The sequence below is a fragment of the Nymphalis io genome, chromosome 16 (genome assembly GCF_905147045.1).
Source record: "Nymphalis io chromosome 16, ilAglIoxx1.1, whole genome shotgun sequence".
Lineage (NCBI taxonomy): Eukaryota > Metazoa > Arthropoda > Insecta > Lepidoptera > Nymphalidae > Nymphalis > Nymphalis io.
The window spans coordinates 2605849-2623361 of NC_065903.1; the positions used below are offsets into that span (position 1 = coordinate 2605849).

Here is a 17513-nt window from a genome sequence, read left to right on the forward strand (position 1 = left end):
CGAAATGTGTGAGAAATCAAGATAAAGAAAATTTATCCTGAAAGAAATTTAACGCACAAAAAGTATTGACTTGATATAGAAGAACGCCATGAAAATTTTGAATAAAGATAATATAAGAAAACAACATTAAGCTCGCAAGCAATATTCTAAACCAATAAAAAACTCAATAATTCAATAATTTTACTACGACGTAAAAAACAGGTTAATGCCTTTATTGACTTCTATATCTTGCTAAATGTCGACTATATTATTAGTATTAATATACATAACAAAATGTTACTTTAACTGTATTAAAAAGTAAATATATTATCTCTGGTATCAATTGTAGACGGGCCAGTCTCATTCGGACCATCGCTGCGAATACACGACACGCTTCGCAGTCTTTTCCTTCCCGCGAAAATACGTATGTTGCGTAAATTTTAAAAAAGGAACTTTATTGTTCATTTGTTTATTTCAACAGAATTAAGTTCGGTATTGTTTTGTGAGTGCTATTTTATGAATACAACATTTTTGGTGAGTATTATTTTAAATATTCCATTTTTACACTTTTGAAATAATAAAAAATAAAATGCGAATAATTAAAACGATAGTGTACATAAATAATATATGTTTGAAATTAAAAAAAAAACACATTTTAATGAATTTCTTATATTTTTGTTATTTAAATGAACAATAGACGATCGTTTATTTTATATAAAACTAAATGACATAAATATTTATGAAAATAAGAAATTTTATATTTATAAGAAATCGAAGTTAGTATTCCAATTCCTCTTCCAAGAGAGTGTCGTCGAAAATATCAGTTTTATATATATATAATTTAAATATACAGCAAATATTTTTTAATTGGTGAATTCTACAAGTGAGTAAATAACAAGAGTAATTTTACAATTACAACGATGATTTCTTGTGGGTAGTGGAATAGTTTTTGCAACAGGACACAAGTTTTTATTATTAAATTACATATATTATTTTAACTTTTAAATTGCTTTATATTTAGAGCCTTTGTGACACTTGGTGGTAGCCCTTCTTGAATACCCTCTGGGTAATTACCACTTACTCATCACATATTCTACCGTCAAACAGCAAGACATTGTATTGCTGTGTTCTTGTTGGAAGGTTAAGTGAGCCAAGGTCGGTGGCACTTAGGTGATGTAAGGAATAGCTTATATTTCTCACGGCGCCAATGTATCTTGGAGTTGGTGATCACTTACCATCAGGTCTATTTTTCCGTCCGCCTAAGGTAGGTTTATAAAATAATTAAAGTTTAATGTCAAATGAAAATAAATAATATTTTTGGTAGATTTGCTTTATTTTCTGGGATTTATTTTAATATTAAAATAGGCTAACCACAAAATGGTTAACGCTCTGTTACAAGATTGAAAATTAATTTAATGATTCTAAGTGAAAAAACATATCTTTATTAAAAACAACGTATATTTCACTGTACAATCACAAAAAGTTAATGCGAAATTTCAGCACATTCAGTTGCAAGATTTTATCAACACTTTTTTTTTATATTCGCCGGGAAATGACTCTACTCCACCTGATGGTAAGTGGTAGTAGAGTCCAAACGCGACGACGGACAGTACAGACGGGAAAAACGTTCTGCACTAGCCGCCTTCGCCTTGCCGGCCCGCAAGATGCCTCTTCACGCCTCGTTTGAAGGAACCCGGGTTGTAAGTGGAGGGGAACACGTGAGCTGGTAAGGAATTCCATTTTTTGGAAGTGCGACAAAGAAAGGAGTTGCCAAATTTCTTTGTTCGCGATGGAATTGATGTCACAGTTAGGCGGTGACATCGAGAACCAGCTCGCGTGGACTTAAGAAGGAAGGGGGAAGCAGGAATTAGAGAGAATAATTCCTCAGAGCACTCGCCGTGATACAGTCGATAGAAAGCGCTCAGTGCTGCTATCTCACGACGCAATTGTAAAGGTTCAAGGGTGTTTGTGACCTTTACGTCGCCAATAATGCGTACGGCACGTCGCTGCAACCGATTCAAGGCCTCAAGTAGGTACTTGGCGGAGCCATCCCATAGGTGCGAGCAATATTCCACGCAAGACCGTACCTGTGTTTTGTACAGCAGGCACAGGTGTTGTGGCGTGAAAAAACGCCGCACCTTGTTCAGAACTCCGAGTTTCAATTTACCAACAGTTAAAGGTAAATGGAATAAAATCACGCTTATTGACTACAGACAGAGGAATAAAATTACCAAAGAGTATCTTATAACCTTTTTTTGAGGAGAAGGTTAGAAAAGACCTTAGCCCGGCAGTGGGACATTCACAGGCTGTTACTTTTTTACTTTTATCTTATAACCTCAGAATGGAACAATAAAATCACATTTTAATACCGACGCCTTATTAATCCGCTAATAATAACACTGTCGTAACACTGTGCTGATTAAAAGCCTAACTGTCCTAGTGCATAGAACAAATGGATCTTAGTCAAAGATTGTGGATTAAAATCCAGACAAGCATTGAGCCTTAAAGTTCATAATTTGTGATTATAATTCATCTCGTACGAAGAAAACATTGTGAGGAAAACTACATGTATTGAATTAATATTTTTTTATGTATAATTTACCAAACGACAAAAGAGCGTGTTGCAATAAGGTATGTAGCATTCTTCTTAACGGACATTAAGTTTGCTCAAATGCGTGTCATTGTAAAGTAAAAGTAATTATTTAAAAAAAACGTATTCATACGTAAGATTCATGCGCTAAAGAAACATTTTTATTTATATCATATTATAACAGCACATACAGACGAGCTGAAAATATCTAAAGACGTAAGTCACTGTTGAATTGCTGTTTTATATTATTAATCGTCTTCAATGAAATCGTAAGTCTAACTCGACCTTTGGCTTTTGATTGTTTTATCGCTGGAATTTGTTTTATATCTACGACATTAGTTTTTTTATTGCGTTCCAATTTACGCTATTCATCGATGTTATTATTTTTTTTTTTGCAATAAATTATCATTATCGCGATGATTCGTTAAATAGTAACTTATATAAATAAAATATTTAATATTTTCACTGCAGTCGGCATCTGTGGCACTGACAGATGAATAGAGAGCCAGGATAACAAAAAGAAAAACCAATCTTTTAAAATTAAATTTTAAGCTCTGTTCAGATAATTTCAAGCTTCATAGCGAGCTAAAATTTTAATGTATATTACCGTTGAAATATTCTTAAATTGATAAACAAGATCTATTTATTTTATATTCGTAACGAGATCTCGGAAGCTGAGCGTATTCCATCATTTTGCATCTTTACATTTAAAATTATTTTAAAAGAACGTGGAATGAATAAATTTCTGGATTCTTGAACTATATTATTTTAAAGTACAAGTATAGTTTCTATTAAATTATCACAAAACTTACGAATAACATTCAAGATGTAGTAAAATTGCATCGCTGGTCTCGTGGCTAGGGAGAAGGTTGCAGATCAAGAGGTCCTATATTCAAATCCCATTCGTTGCTGCACTATAATAATATGGCCTCGGCAATTAGCTTATCTCTTGAGATATGCCGCCGTTACTAGAATCGGTCAAAAGCACATTAGCATCATTAAATCTGTCCTCTTTTTCAAGATGTATGTATAAATTCCAATGGTTTTGAATTACCTTAGAGCAATATATATTTTGCCAAGCCAAAGCCGAGATGGCCCTGTGGTAAGAACGCGTGAATCTTAACCGATGATCGTGGGTTCAAACCCGGGCAAGCACCACTGAATTTTCATGTGCTTAATTTGTGATTATGATTCATCTCGTGCTTTACGGTGAAGGAAAACATCGTGAGGAAACCTGCATGTGTCTAATTTCACTGAAATTCTGCCATATGTGAATTCTACCAACCCGCATTGGAGCAGCGTGGTGGAATAAGCTCCAAACCTTCTCCTCAAAAAGAGGAGAGGAGGCCTTTAGCCCAGCAGTGGGACATTCACAGGCTGTTACGGAATATATTTTTTGTATAAATTAAAGCAATACGTATTTGTGTCAATTAAGTAGGTTGTGCGAAACACGAATACGTTTCACATAACTTTAATTTATACTTGTATCTTTCTTATATTTTCTTCTTTTTTTGAGATAATGAATTTATATCTGTCACTCTCTATTCTCCGTCTAAAAAAAATTGTTGTACTCAGTTGAGAAACTATTTAATTGTTGTCATATCAAACCAATCTTATTTAATTATTTATTAGGAAGTCAAAGATATATAATATTAAGAAATACACATACCTATTCTTATTGCGTCTAAGTTAACATTTAAATAAAAAATTTTGCTCTAATGTACGAAAAAAAAAACAAATCTTTAACTTAAATAACAAAATATATAACTGAATTTTGACATTAAGCTAAACTAAAATATATCATTATGATATTAATTATTAATAATTATTTTTGTATTACTGGTGATACCTGGTTTTATGTAAACCTGACTGGAAGTACGTAACGTGCACTAATGAATTAGTCTACCACCAATCATTAATACTTGGTATTGCTGTGTTTCTATATCATGAGTTTTTTTGAGAATTATTATAATTACAGACATAGGAAACATATAAGGAATGACTTATTCATTTGGCTTATGTATATAAAGTAGGGAAACTGGTTGTTTCTATAATGATTAATTATTTTTATTATGGGAAATTATAACAAACTATGAACTCTTATTCATAGTACAATGTAACATTGTTAAACATTAGCTTGCGTTTTCATATCTTTCAACGACTTTCTTAATCTTTAAGCTAATTAATCGACTCTTCAAGTATATAACTATAAACGAGCCTTATTTACAAACTTGATTAACATATATTTATAATTATATCAATTTAAAATGTGAAGGTCTTTTTTAAGCACCAATTATTATTAACTTCGGGCAATGTTCTTTATTAAGAGATTTAAAAAATAATTATATATTGGCGACGTAAAGGTCACAAACACCCTTGAACCTTTACAATTTCGTCACGAGATAGCAGCACTGAGCGCTTTCTATCGACTGTATCACGGCGAGTGCTCTGAGGAATTATTCTCTCTAATTCCTGCTTCCCCCAGTCAACGCGAGCTGGTTCTCAATGTCATCGCCTAACTGTGACATCAATTCCATCGCGCACAAAGAAATTTGGCAACTCCTTTCTTTGTCGCACTACCAAAAAATGGAATTCCTTACCAGCTCACGTGTTCCCCTCCTCTTACAACCCGGGTTCCTTCAAACGAGGCGTGAAGAGGCATCTTGCGGGCCAGCAAGGCGGGGACGGCTAGTACAGAACATTCTTCCCGACTGTACTGGCCGTCTTCGCGTTTGGACTCTACTACCACTTACCATCAGGTGGAGTAGAGTCATTTGCCACCCCGGCGCATATAAAAAAAAGTATTATATTTTTATATCGCTAACTAATTCCCTGGATGCATTGCAATGCCTCTATCGTTTTATTTGTAAACAATTATTTGATACGCTTTGCGCTAAAATATTCTCCGTGCTCAAATTTATACCAATTTTCATAGTGGACTAAACAAACTTCCTTGTAACTTACATATATATGCCAACTGTCATGTTAATCGGTCAAATAGCTTACAAGTCTATTTATCTCAAACAGATTTTACAAACATTCCTGTAGTAAGTAATAAAAAGTATATAAGTAAAGGCAAAGCAGTTCAGTATCTGTCTGGGCCTATTTTTTCGAGCATTATAAAGCTATGAATGGACACATCGCTTCGCTTCGAGTACTCGGATAGATGCATAATGTATACCAGCGAAATAATTATTAGTGCACTTTATACGTCACATCCGACGACCCGGGATTTACTTTGTCGTAACTACTAATGTTATTTATATTTACAAACGAATTTTAGTAACTTAATTAAAACCTTTTGCGTAACAGCATATTGCATGTGATAAAATAAATAAATGAAATAAACACTGAATTCTTAAAACTAAGACTTTATTTTGTTAAAAGATTTGTTTTTCAATTGTTATGTAAAATAATCAATAGCTAGGTCTTTTATTAAGAAGTTAAAAGGTTTAATTTAAACACTGGAATATACGTCACGATCAAATGTTGTCTGAATTAATAATTCAATCATGCCGGTCGTCCAATACGAAAAGTGGATTAGTGAATATAGTCTGAATAAACCAATAAACGTGCGGCATTTGCTCTTAAATAAAACCGTGGTTTTTAACATTATACATTATTCATACATTTAAGTATGTCACTGTAAAATTTTGAGGACCGTTATAATAACTAGACGATTATTGTCTTTTATGTTAGTGTAAGTTAGTATGTTCATAAGCTCAAATTGTTCTTACAAATATCCAGTAACACACGTTCTACCTAACATTATATATAATGTATGGTAGAACGGAAATTTTATTTGACATTGAAACCAAATCCATTTAGCACTTTCCGAGATTAGTGCGAACGTATATGCAAATAGTACATCGCTTCAATTTTTATCATGTAATATTATAAACACTATTACGTAATTTAAAAACACAAATAACATTTATTTGTTGGAATCTTAACATAATCTAAATGTTGGACGACTTTTTAATGAATCGACAAAGCGTGAATAAAGATCTATGTAAAGTTTAATTACAGATACGTAGAATACGTTTTACAATTGAAAAAATGCATCGATTTTAATTTTCCGCTGTCACGTACGACAAAGGTGATAACTGACAAAGCAAATAATCTGTCAGTTTCACAACAAAGAAAGAAAAATGAATTTAAATTTCATAGAGATCGCGTTTTACTGAAAACAATTAAGGAAAAACGCGCTGATGATTTGATTGTAAACAATCAGCATCGCTCTTAGATATTTTCACTATAAGTGTAAAATCGTCCTTGTATCTTGCTCTTACTAAAGTGTTATAATATGTTATATTTCTTGTTCCTATAATTATACTATATCATTCAATCATCAGAGCCGAACTGACCCAGAGAGTACAACGTGTTTGTTAACAGAAGATGCGACCTCAAATCCGTCTATTCACCAGAGAATATTCTTGCATTAATATTTTTATGCTCACGCTTAAGAAAAACATTTTAAGAAAGACTTACTCGCTTTGAATCGGCATCGTGGAAAGTTTTTGCTTAGGAGCAAGATACTTACCGACAATTTTTTACTATTGTTTTCACCCTGAAACAAAAACACATTAATTAAATACAAAATATCTATATTTGTTAGAAGGAGACCTGGTAAGTTGGTAATGCGTACCCAGATGCGTTTGCACGATATCTTTTCCCGCTATCTCAGTTAAAATATAAAGTTGATTTTCACTCATATCTACAAGTATACGCTGATGTAACTATTTCGTAAACACGTGACATCATTTGTGGCTTATCTCTGATATATTAAAGTGCTGTATTTGATCGATATATTTCGGGATAAAAACGTAAAGCCCTTAATGCAATTTGAAATTAGTTTTATATCAGCTTGCGATTTTGTACTTGTCGTATTTTTAACGATACGACTAAAGTCATTTATCTTTGATGATATCTATAAAAATATGACTATGCAATTTTGCTTAATGCTATAAATTGAATTTTTCCACCAACCCTGCACCAACCCGCATTGGAGCAGCGTGGTGGAATAAGCTCCAAACCTTCTCCTCAAAATGAGGAGAGGAGGCCTTTAGCCCAGCAGTGGGACATTCACAGGCTGTTTCGGATGTCACGGATTTCGGATATAAATTGAATCGATAAGTCTCATGACGTAGTGTCAACTATATTCGTTTCGGGAGCAATATTGTTTTTGGCTTCAGTTTTAAAAATAGAAGTCGGACAAATAATCCTATTTCGTTTTAATTCATATAAATAATTAATAGTATATTATAGAATCTAAAGTAAATTATCTGTCAAGAAATGCTCAGTAGTAGTTCAGAGCTAAGAGTAAGAGTTACACTACTGTGCCTCAGAAGTATGCAATGCCTGATCATGAACGAGTAAAGGAATGTGCTTCTTGCTATATCAAGTACAGTCACTGGTATGCAATAACGTCAAACTCTTAAGGTTAAATTCTCGGAATACATTTTACAGATTAAGAAAGTGTTTAAGTTTTCATCTAGGATTTTGCACAGATTAAATAGCAAAATAAGGGGGCTCTGATCACATGCTCTAATTTTCCTTTTCGAATTAGTAGAAAAAGAGACTAGTTAAACTAAACTTCTGTGAACGTTTTTTTTATGTAAGAAGGGGCAATCTATCAGGACGCTCACCTGATGGAAAGTGACTACTACCACCCATGGACATCTGCAACAACCGAGGGTTGTAGGTGCGTTGCCGGCCTTTAAGGAATGAGTACGCTCTTTTCTTGAAGGGTATTCGGAAAAGTCGCCGACTAAAGCTGGTTCCACAGAGTGGTTGTGCGAGGCAGGAAATGCCTTAAAAATAGCGCTGATGTGGATTTCCAGACATCGAGGTGGTGTGGATGAAATTTAGAGTTCTGGCGCGACGTCCGGTGGTGAAATTCAGCGTATCTTATTTTAAGATGACAGTTGACAGACGTTGACAAATTCCGTTTTAATTTATATATAATATTTATATGAAAATGTAGTAATCACATATCGAAGGATATATCACCAGAATTGCCATGAATTGATTATATCAACCCAAAGATCAATAGTCGAAGTAATTTATAGTTATAGTTTTGGAATTACAATTTTAAAACTTTAATTTACAATGTCGTTTAAGAAACTTAAGAAATGCGATCATCTTAACAGATGGTGTGTGATTGCAATATGTTCAATCAATAATCTATTTTGTCCTCAATTCGCATATCGCCTCACCAAGTTGTTAATCAATCCTCCTCTAAACAATGACAACGTGATGTTTCTGTAGTGACGTCAGTCAATTGTTAATATTCTCTGCTGGTTTCATCCAAGTGCCCAACACTTGAACGATTCCTAACGTTATTAGTTTATTTAATCTACATAATTTAAAAAATCTTATATGATCTGACTAATAAATGTAAAAGTATGTCTATTACGCTTTCACGGCTTAAATAAATTTATCCAAAGTTATCCCTCTCATTTTCTCTCCATAAAGTTAAAATCATTAACAAATGCATTTATTTAAATATACTAAATTCCAAATTTCAGCCGTCCCAGTAGTTTTGGCGGTGCGATAGTTAAGCAAGACGATTTTATATTATTGATATTAAGGTATGTCTGCAGAACCGAGTCTTGAATGTTCTTTTTGTATGTAAATCCGTCATTAACATAGTATTATTTTGTATTAATTACAGAGCTTATAAACAATGGCGTGTATAATTTTCTCTTATTCAGCGTTATTTAATAAAAATCAAATAAACTCATATAAAGGGAAGCTAACCCTGGCTTGGAGACATACATCTTCTTAATTAAAACGGTCTAAATTTGTTAATTTCAAATTGTTAATTAGTTGAAATCCCGTTTACATCACACACACGAAACCATGGTTACACCGTTTGCTGATAAAACGACAGCAGGATGATTACCATTAGTACCTACTTTAAGGCAGTTCGTATCGTAATACTCTTACTATGCCTAAACGGTTACTTTGTTCCATATTTAAATAAATGATAACGGCGTATTACTGGTGGTAGAACTTTGTGCAAGCTCGTCTGGGTGGGTACCACCCACTCATCAGATATTGTACCGCAAAATAGCAGTACTTGGTATTGTTCTGTTCCGGTTTGAAGAGAGTGAGCCAGTGTAATTACATTATCTTAGTTCCCAAGGTTGGTGACGCATTTTTGATGTAAGCGATGGTTAAAATTTTTTACAATCCCAATGTCTATGGGCGTTGATGACCACTTACCATCAGGTGGCCCATATGCTCGTCCGCCTTCCTATCCTATAAAAAAAGTATACTAATGAAAATTTAGTTGTCAGATTCAAAATTTGATTTGGGATAACAAAATTTATTTTTTTTCGAAAATTATGTGGTATCAATAGAGTAGCGATACTGGCAATGTTATTGTTCTTCCTTTAATATTTTAATAAAAGTTATAATGGTATATAATAAGGCTTGCATGGGTTAAAGTACAGGTGTTTTTCTTTTATACAATGTGCACACATTATATAAGGATCACGAAATACGAAATAAATTTAAATAATTGTTCTTGGTTCTAGGTATTTGCGGAAGTCTATCTAAGTTTATACAACTCACTCATCATATTCTACCACTATATAGTAATACTTACTATTTTTATGTTTCAATTTAAAGGATGAATGAGCCAGTATCATATAGGTACAAGGAGCATCTTAGTTCCCATGGTGATAACGAAATTCGACACATGCAGATTTCCTCACGATGTTTTCCTTCACTGTCACGCACGAGATAAGTTATAATAACACGGGACATGAAATTCAGTGGTGCTTGCCCGGGTTGAACCCACGATCATCGGTTATGATTCACGTGTTCTTACCACTGGGCTATGTCGGCTTTATGAGTTATCTGAGGCGTATATTTGGCGGGTGTGTTATTTCAAAAAAAATTCAAACTATGCACAATAAATGTGTTTAAAATGAACGTAATTATACTAAATTTTTTTTATAAATGCACCTTATTGTATATTTTGAAATGAGCCGCCATTTTAAAATCATACTTCTGCCATTCTGATAACCACGAGCATGCAAAAAAACAACCTCTATCAGTTGCAGAATGGTGCTATTATGCTTATTTACAATTAACATAAAATTCTTTGGACAAAAATATGTTCAATTTGAAAAATAATCATATTGTTTATAAACGTTTTACTTCTGGGTACAAAAACATATTTTATATATACAAAAATAATGATCCTATCCAAAAAAGATAGTTTAGATTTAGTTTTCTTTACTATTTTCATTCGTTATAAATTAATTATTATTTTATTTATTTATTTATTCATTTGGATCTCCAACAGTTGTACATAACACACATTCAAATCACTTTTTATATTAACTTAAAACTAACTATGCACAACCAATTACAGGAAAACACACCATACACAAACACAAATTCAAAATATACAACAGAAACAAAAAGTAGTAACTAATTAAATTTTTAAACAAATTAACAGTTTATACTAAATGAAACATCACACTTTTTCATGAACGATGAGAGCCCGTCACAACCAATATCCAGTGTTACTGTGTTTTTTACACAATAATTATATCCTCGCGATATTTGATCAAATACTAAATCAAATACAAGATTATCAGCGGATTATTAAGTTAATAACAAGATTGCTAGACTAATACGATTAATGGATCTTTTGATACTTCATTAAGTTAATGTTACAATATTTAACGAAACCCAATTTTAGTTGGCGTGGGCGAAATCGGTCAGGAGAATCATCATCATGATGCATGACTCATTCAAAGGAAGGGCACATTGATAGTTTTTAATTTACTTAATATCAGTTCATTGAAGCTCCTTGTGTCTACCTTCTTTTTAAATATATAATATCGGTACACGTCCGCATTACAACTGGACGTCATCTGCAATTTTGACGCAGTTTTTGTGCGGTTGACATAACTACATAGAAACCGCAAACCGACTGCATAATCAGTGTGCAGTCGTTAGAACCCGACTTGGACTTTTTGTGCAGTTGTAATGTAAATCTCTTCTGAAAACACCTGGTGAAAATAATGATTTATTAAGTAAATAAGCCGTTTTGAATATAAATTTGAGTCGTAATTGCCAATTTATCCAATATTGGTATATCATTAATAATAATAAATTGCTTGTTAAAAGTTGTAAATACATAAATGTGTAATTATTTTTGTTATATAATTTTATATTAAGCTAAAGTATATAGCAAGGAGAAGGTTTATATACACTTACTACTTATATACATAAGTAGTAAGTGTATATAAACCTTCTCCTCAAAAAGAGGAGAGGAGGCCTTTAGCCCAGCAGTGGGACATTCACAGGCTGTTACGGATTACGGACGGATTACGGTATATAAGTGTTTTTCGATCTGTCTCTTACAAAGTCAGTACTGTGGTTCCTCAAGAGTCATATCTAGGTCCACGACTTTTCAATGTTTTCATAAGGAATGTAACCAATACAATCAAGCATAGTGAAGTTTTCCTTTTTGCAAATGTTTTCAAGCTTATTAAACCAATTAAAAGTAATAAAGACTCCGTACAACTTCAAAAAGATTTAAACGCTTTACATAAGCGGTGTGAAATAAAAAAAATGATAATGAATCCCGAAATATGTTTTCATATAAAGTTCACCCGCAATATAAAAAACATCCCACCAGATTATTAAATTCAGGGATGCATTTTAAAAGAAGTCACACAAATTCGGGATCAGGGCATCATTTTAGATTCAAAGCTGACTTTTTTGCCGCATTTAGATAACATTTTTTAATAAGAAATGCCAAAATATTTAAACGCGTCAACAGAAATAATATTATACAATGTATATATGTGAAGCATCCTAGAATATTGTAGTACAGTATGGTCACCATATTATTACTTGAATCAACTAAAAATTGAGAGAGTACAAAAAAGATTTTTGCGTCATTTAACTTTTTCAAGTGAAGATTCAAAACAAAATTATAACTACAAAAACATTTTATTACATGTAAAGCCTTTCAAATCGTAGGATTCTCTTGGATCTTTTGTTCTTGTACAAAATAGTCAGAAATAAAATTGACCGCCCTAAAATTCTCAAGGGAATAAATTTAAATGTGCCTAGGAAAGTATGTCCACGTTATCCAATAAGTGTATTTTACATTAGACCATCTAAATCTAAACTAGAACAAAATGCACCTCTAGTAAGATTAGGTAAAACGTATAATAAATACTCAATGTCACTTGACATATTTGAGGACTCCATTAATAAATACAAAAAAAAATTATTATGGAGTTATTATTAGAATCCTAATTACAAAAAAAAACAAATGTTTTAAGCATGTTAGTATAAGAAATTAAAAAATGTATTTAAAGTTATTATTATTATTCAACTTAAATTTTGAAGTTTTTAATTAATTACTATTTATTGTTTTCTTATTTAAATTATTTAGCCTTATTTTCAATGTTATTAATTATTATTATTTCTTTATTTTTAATTTTCTTTTCTATAGAAATGTGGTTAACAACTTTTAGTATTATAAAAAATATTGCTTATGTTATAATCTGTTTATATTTACCTTAAAATGCATGTTGATATAAAAATAAAAATGTTGTCATAAACAGGTTTCTTATAGGCAAGCGTGCTACATCTTATACCGTGTCGATGCTTAACATCAGGCAAGTCAACTGCTAAACGCTGGCCTATTAATTGTGAAAAAAAAATGTTGTGGCCGTCTTGAAGAGTCACACATTTTATGTAAGTTGAATGTGTTTTATAAATGCAATGTTAAATAATATCCTGGGACAATATCCTGGGACATTTTTCACACACGGCCATCTGATCCCAAATTAAGCTTGTACAAAGCTTGTGCTATGGGAACCAGACAACTGATATACTACATATACTACTTTTCTTTTGTAAATACATAATTATATAGAAAATTACACCCAGACTCAGGACAAACAAACATGTTCATGCACACAAATGTCTGTCCTGGGTGGGAATCGAACCCACAACCTTCGGCGTGAAAAGGCAAGTATCTACCAACCACGCCAACCGGCTCGTCATGTTTGTTTTATTATTACATGTAAAAGTGTTGTGTCTTCTGATGGTCTTCGCTTCGAAAAAAAAACATTAAGATATTCTTACTTTTTTTTTTATAGAATAGGAAGGTGGACGAGCATATAGGCCACCTGATGGTAAGTGGTCACCAAACGCCCTTAGACATTGGCATTGTAAGAAATGTCAACCATCGCTTATAGCCAATGCGCCACCAACCTTGGGAACTAAGATTGTATGTCCCTTGTGCCTGTAATTACATTGGCTCACTCACCCTTCAAACCGGAACACAACAATATCAAGTATTGCTGTTTTGCGGTAGAATATCTGATGAGTGGGTGGTACCTACCCAGACGAGCTTGCACAAAGCCCTACCACCAGTAAAATATATTATCACAGACTCCAAGTATTGTAACTGATTTATTTTTAAATGTAGCTTATTCCATTAGAACTTCGAACTTATTTTTATTATTGTATATTCATTGTTGTATAATTAATTGATTGGATTTATGAAGTGAGGTATCTGTTTTTTCTTTCGTTCAACTCAATTAAAACTTGGAATATTAAATATATAGTTTTCAATTTAGACATATTTTAATGGAATATTCTAGTCATTCGATATTGTTTAATGTTATTACAAAACAACCTTATGTTTTATTAAATTCGTGTCTAAACCTATAAAATAAACAGAGCCTCAACATCGTTTTCTTAATTAACATCTCTCATACGCAAACGGCTTACTATTTTCATACAACTCACCCTATTTAAATAGGAAGGATAAATAAACTTTAGTATTTGGCAGTAGAATACAATGTTACGTATATATGTATGTATCATAGCTTCAAGCGTGAATCGAGTTACGATTTATTATGGACTTCTTCTATTTTAACACACATTCATTTAATATATGAAGTTTTTAAAGCGATACATATGCCTAAAGAAATTTTTATTTTATAAAAATAATTGTCTAGATTAGATACTCGTAAGCACTGTGTTACATCTTTCGACAAATTGATTGAATTGATTATTATTGACAAATAAGGCTTACTACTTCGTATTTTTCAACCAGAAGACGTCTCATAATTTTCGATTGCATTGCATTTCAACATGGGCATAATACAAAAGACACGGCAATGCTGCCCTGCTCAAAGCGAAGACATATTTCGCTCCTTCGTTCTATTACACTTCTGCTGTCAGAAATATCATAATATGTCGTAAATATCTAACAATGTGAAGTGCACCTAAAATTTATTTCAATAAGGTTTATTTTCATAGGGTGTTGAATATTTTGGATGCTTAGAAACCACTGGCGTTTCACTTGTCAAGTTTTTAATATTGGTTTTGAGTGAACTTATATATTTGATGATGTTGGTAAAATGATCGGTTTGAATAATTAGACGACTTTGGTTGTACAAATATTTTAAATAAATTATGTTTTCAAACAAACTTATGACGTCACTCGATTGTGTTACAACGAATTAAATAAACATTATTATAAAATCAGTTATGCTTACTATTGTATGGGTATTTACGATTGACTGCGTAGTCGAATCTTTTTTCTTAATATATTCTACAATAGCGGAAACTCGATGTAATTTTTAAAACCAAAGTTTAAGAACGTCATATTTCTAGAGGACTTTACCGGTCTTTTCCTTAAAGAAGCGATATGTCACAGAAATAATTTTGTACCGTAATTTATAACGAAAATCGAGAAAAGAAAAATTAAACTCCACCTTAATACATCTTAAGAAGGTTGAAAATTGACCGATAATTAAAATTGTAACTATTCGTGACTGTCATAGTTACTGGTACTAATTTACTTATGGCAACTTATATTGAAAGTATTTTTTAATTGTCGTAACACATATTATTTTATAAATTAAAAACTATAATTTAGTCTACACTGTATTGTCGTCTTCTTTATTAAAATGCTGAAAAAAAAATACAAAATTCACTTTTACACAATGCCAAAGACAAAGCATCGCTTATTCTTTAAACGTTCGCGATATTTTATATTAAATGAGCATTTAATATATCAATGTTTTTCGTGTATCTCTGAAGCGGCTCTAACGATTTGATTAAAATTCAGTATTTATGTAATGCATATACGTGTTTACCTTGAAACGTAATTTCTTCACAAAAAAAAATATAACTAAATATATTAGAACCGAGTCAAGCTAGGTCGGTCGGTCGCCCAGGCTACATTATAAAGAGGAAGGTTTTTTATTTCACTCAGATAAAGTAACTTCATGCACTGTAATGCAAAGGCCTTTAATACATCAAAGGTATAATGAATGAAAGAATAATGATATTACACACACAGCTTGTTTGTTGTACGTCAGTATTCCATAAGTAATGTTGTCACGTGACTTCGTTCCATTTTACTAAATTACTTCATTTTGTTAAGACAAAATATTCGAATTTCTGTAATTTCGTATATCTTGTGACTGAATTTTAAACCAGATCCATATAATAACAGATTGCGAGAGATAACTTATCAAAAAGTATATTTGTGCGCTGGTTCAATTGAACCTAGTATTAAATATTCATTGACCCGATCCGAGGATTGAGCCCTGGACGTCAGGAGTTGACTTATAATATGCTGGCTACTTTTTTCATGTAGCTGCCGTTCCCGTTCCACCGTGTTCTGGTTCATGAAGGTCTCACCGAAGGAAGATACGGTCCTAAACGCCATTATATGGTAGTTATCACACCAACGAGGCCGATACCTCTATATACTGCGACACAAGATATATAGCCTATTCTAATCGAAAAAGGAGAAGATAAACAAACCTTAAATTTACATATTCCATGCGGGTTTTTTTTATGCTAATAACTCTGATAAATTACACATTATAAACCGTGCATGATTCATATATATTTATTTATAATAGAACACTAATTCTCTTTACTGCTTTTATGTACTTTAATTTTATTTACACCATTCGGAAAACAAAATCACAACATTTAAAACGCTTATTTTCACGAATCCATAAGATATCATAAAATGCCATAGATTTTATTCAAGATCTCAATTCAAAGTTATTTTTTGTTGACAGTGCGACAAAATTAAAAAGTAAAAAAATAAAAATAAATCTATTTCCTGTTTTTTGTTTTTTTTTTTTTCATTTAAACTTTAAGCCCAATGATAAATATTCCCAATGAACAATAACATCTTAGATAAAAAAAAAAAAACATATTTTGCTTATAAGCTTACCAGAATTATTGGACAATCAACTTCAGATATACATCGCTTCATCCCATTAGCTGTCTAATCACCTAAATTTGTGATTACTGCGTTATTAATATCCTTATCAGATTAATCCTTGCGCAAAACATCAATGGAAGTGCCATGAATGGGTATGAATGACACGTATAATCTGACTTTAATATAACCTTATCTGTATGACTTTCATAATGAAATACGTCGTATAACTTTCTATGTAATACGATGAAAACAGAAACTGACGTAAAAAAATAAATAACAATCAACGTTCTTTTGTTTTTTAATTAAAAAAAAAAAATTGGTAGGTATTCCCTTGGAACTCTTCATTTAAATAGCTACGCTTTTATTAAATTAACAACCGCCTGTAATTTTCCCGCTATGCCAAGGCTTCCTCTCTTCTTGAGGGAAAGGACTTGGAGCTTATTCCACCACGCTGCTCCAACACGGATTAGCGATAACACATCTGGCAGAATTTCTCCTAATGTCTGCAGTTTAACTTCAATGGCGAGCACAAGATATATTATAAACACTAATTAATTAAAACAATGAACATACTTGTAACATTTATCAAAACATTTATTAGTTTTATCAACGTTGATAATAATCGTTATGAAGACGAAGACTCGACGAAGGATTTGTTAAAATTTTCGTTAAAAACGCTATTGTATTATATTT

The 17513-nt window shown here is 32.2% G+C and overlaps 1 protein-coding gene across 2 annotated transcripts in view; it reads left to right on the forward strand.

Annotated features, from left to right (window-relative positions):
* The first annotated feature begins 352 nt into the window (after positions 1-352).
* The window catches only part of LOC126774472 (prolactin-releasing peptide receptor-like), a 69696-nt gene continuing 52535 nt past the window's right edge, over positions 353-17513 (forward strand). For both annotated transcript variants that reach the window (XM_050496031.1, XM_050496032.1), the window contains exon 1: positions 353-513. The gene's annotated coding sequence lies outside the window, so the exon portion shown is untranslated. The remainder of the gene's footprint in view (positions 514-17513) is intronic.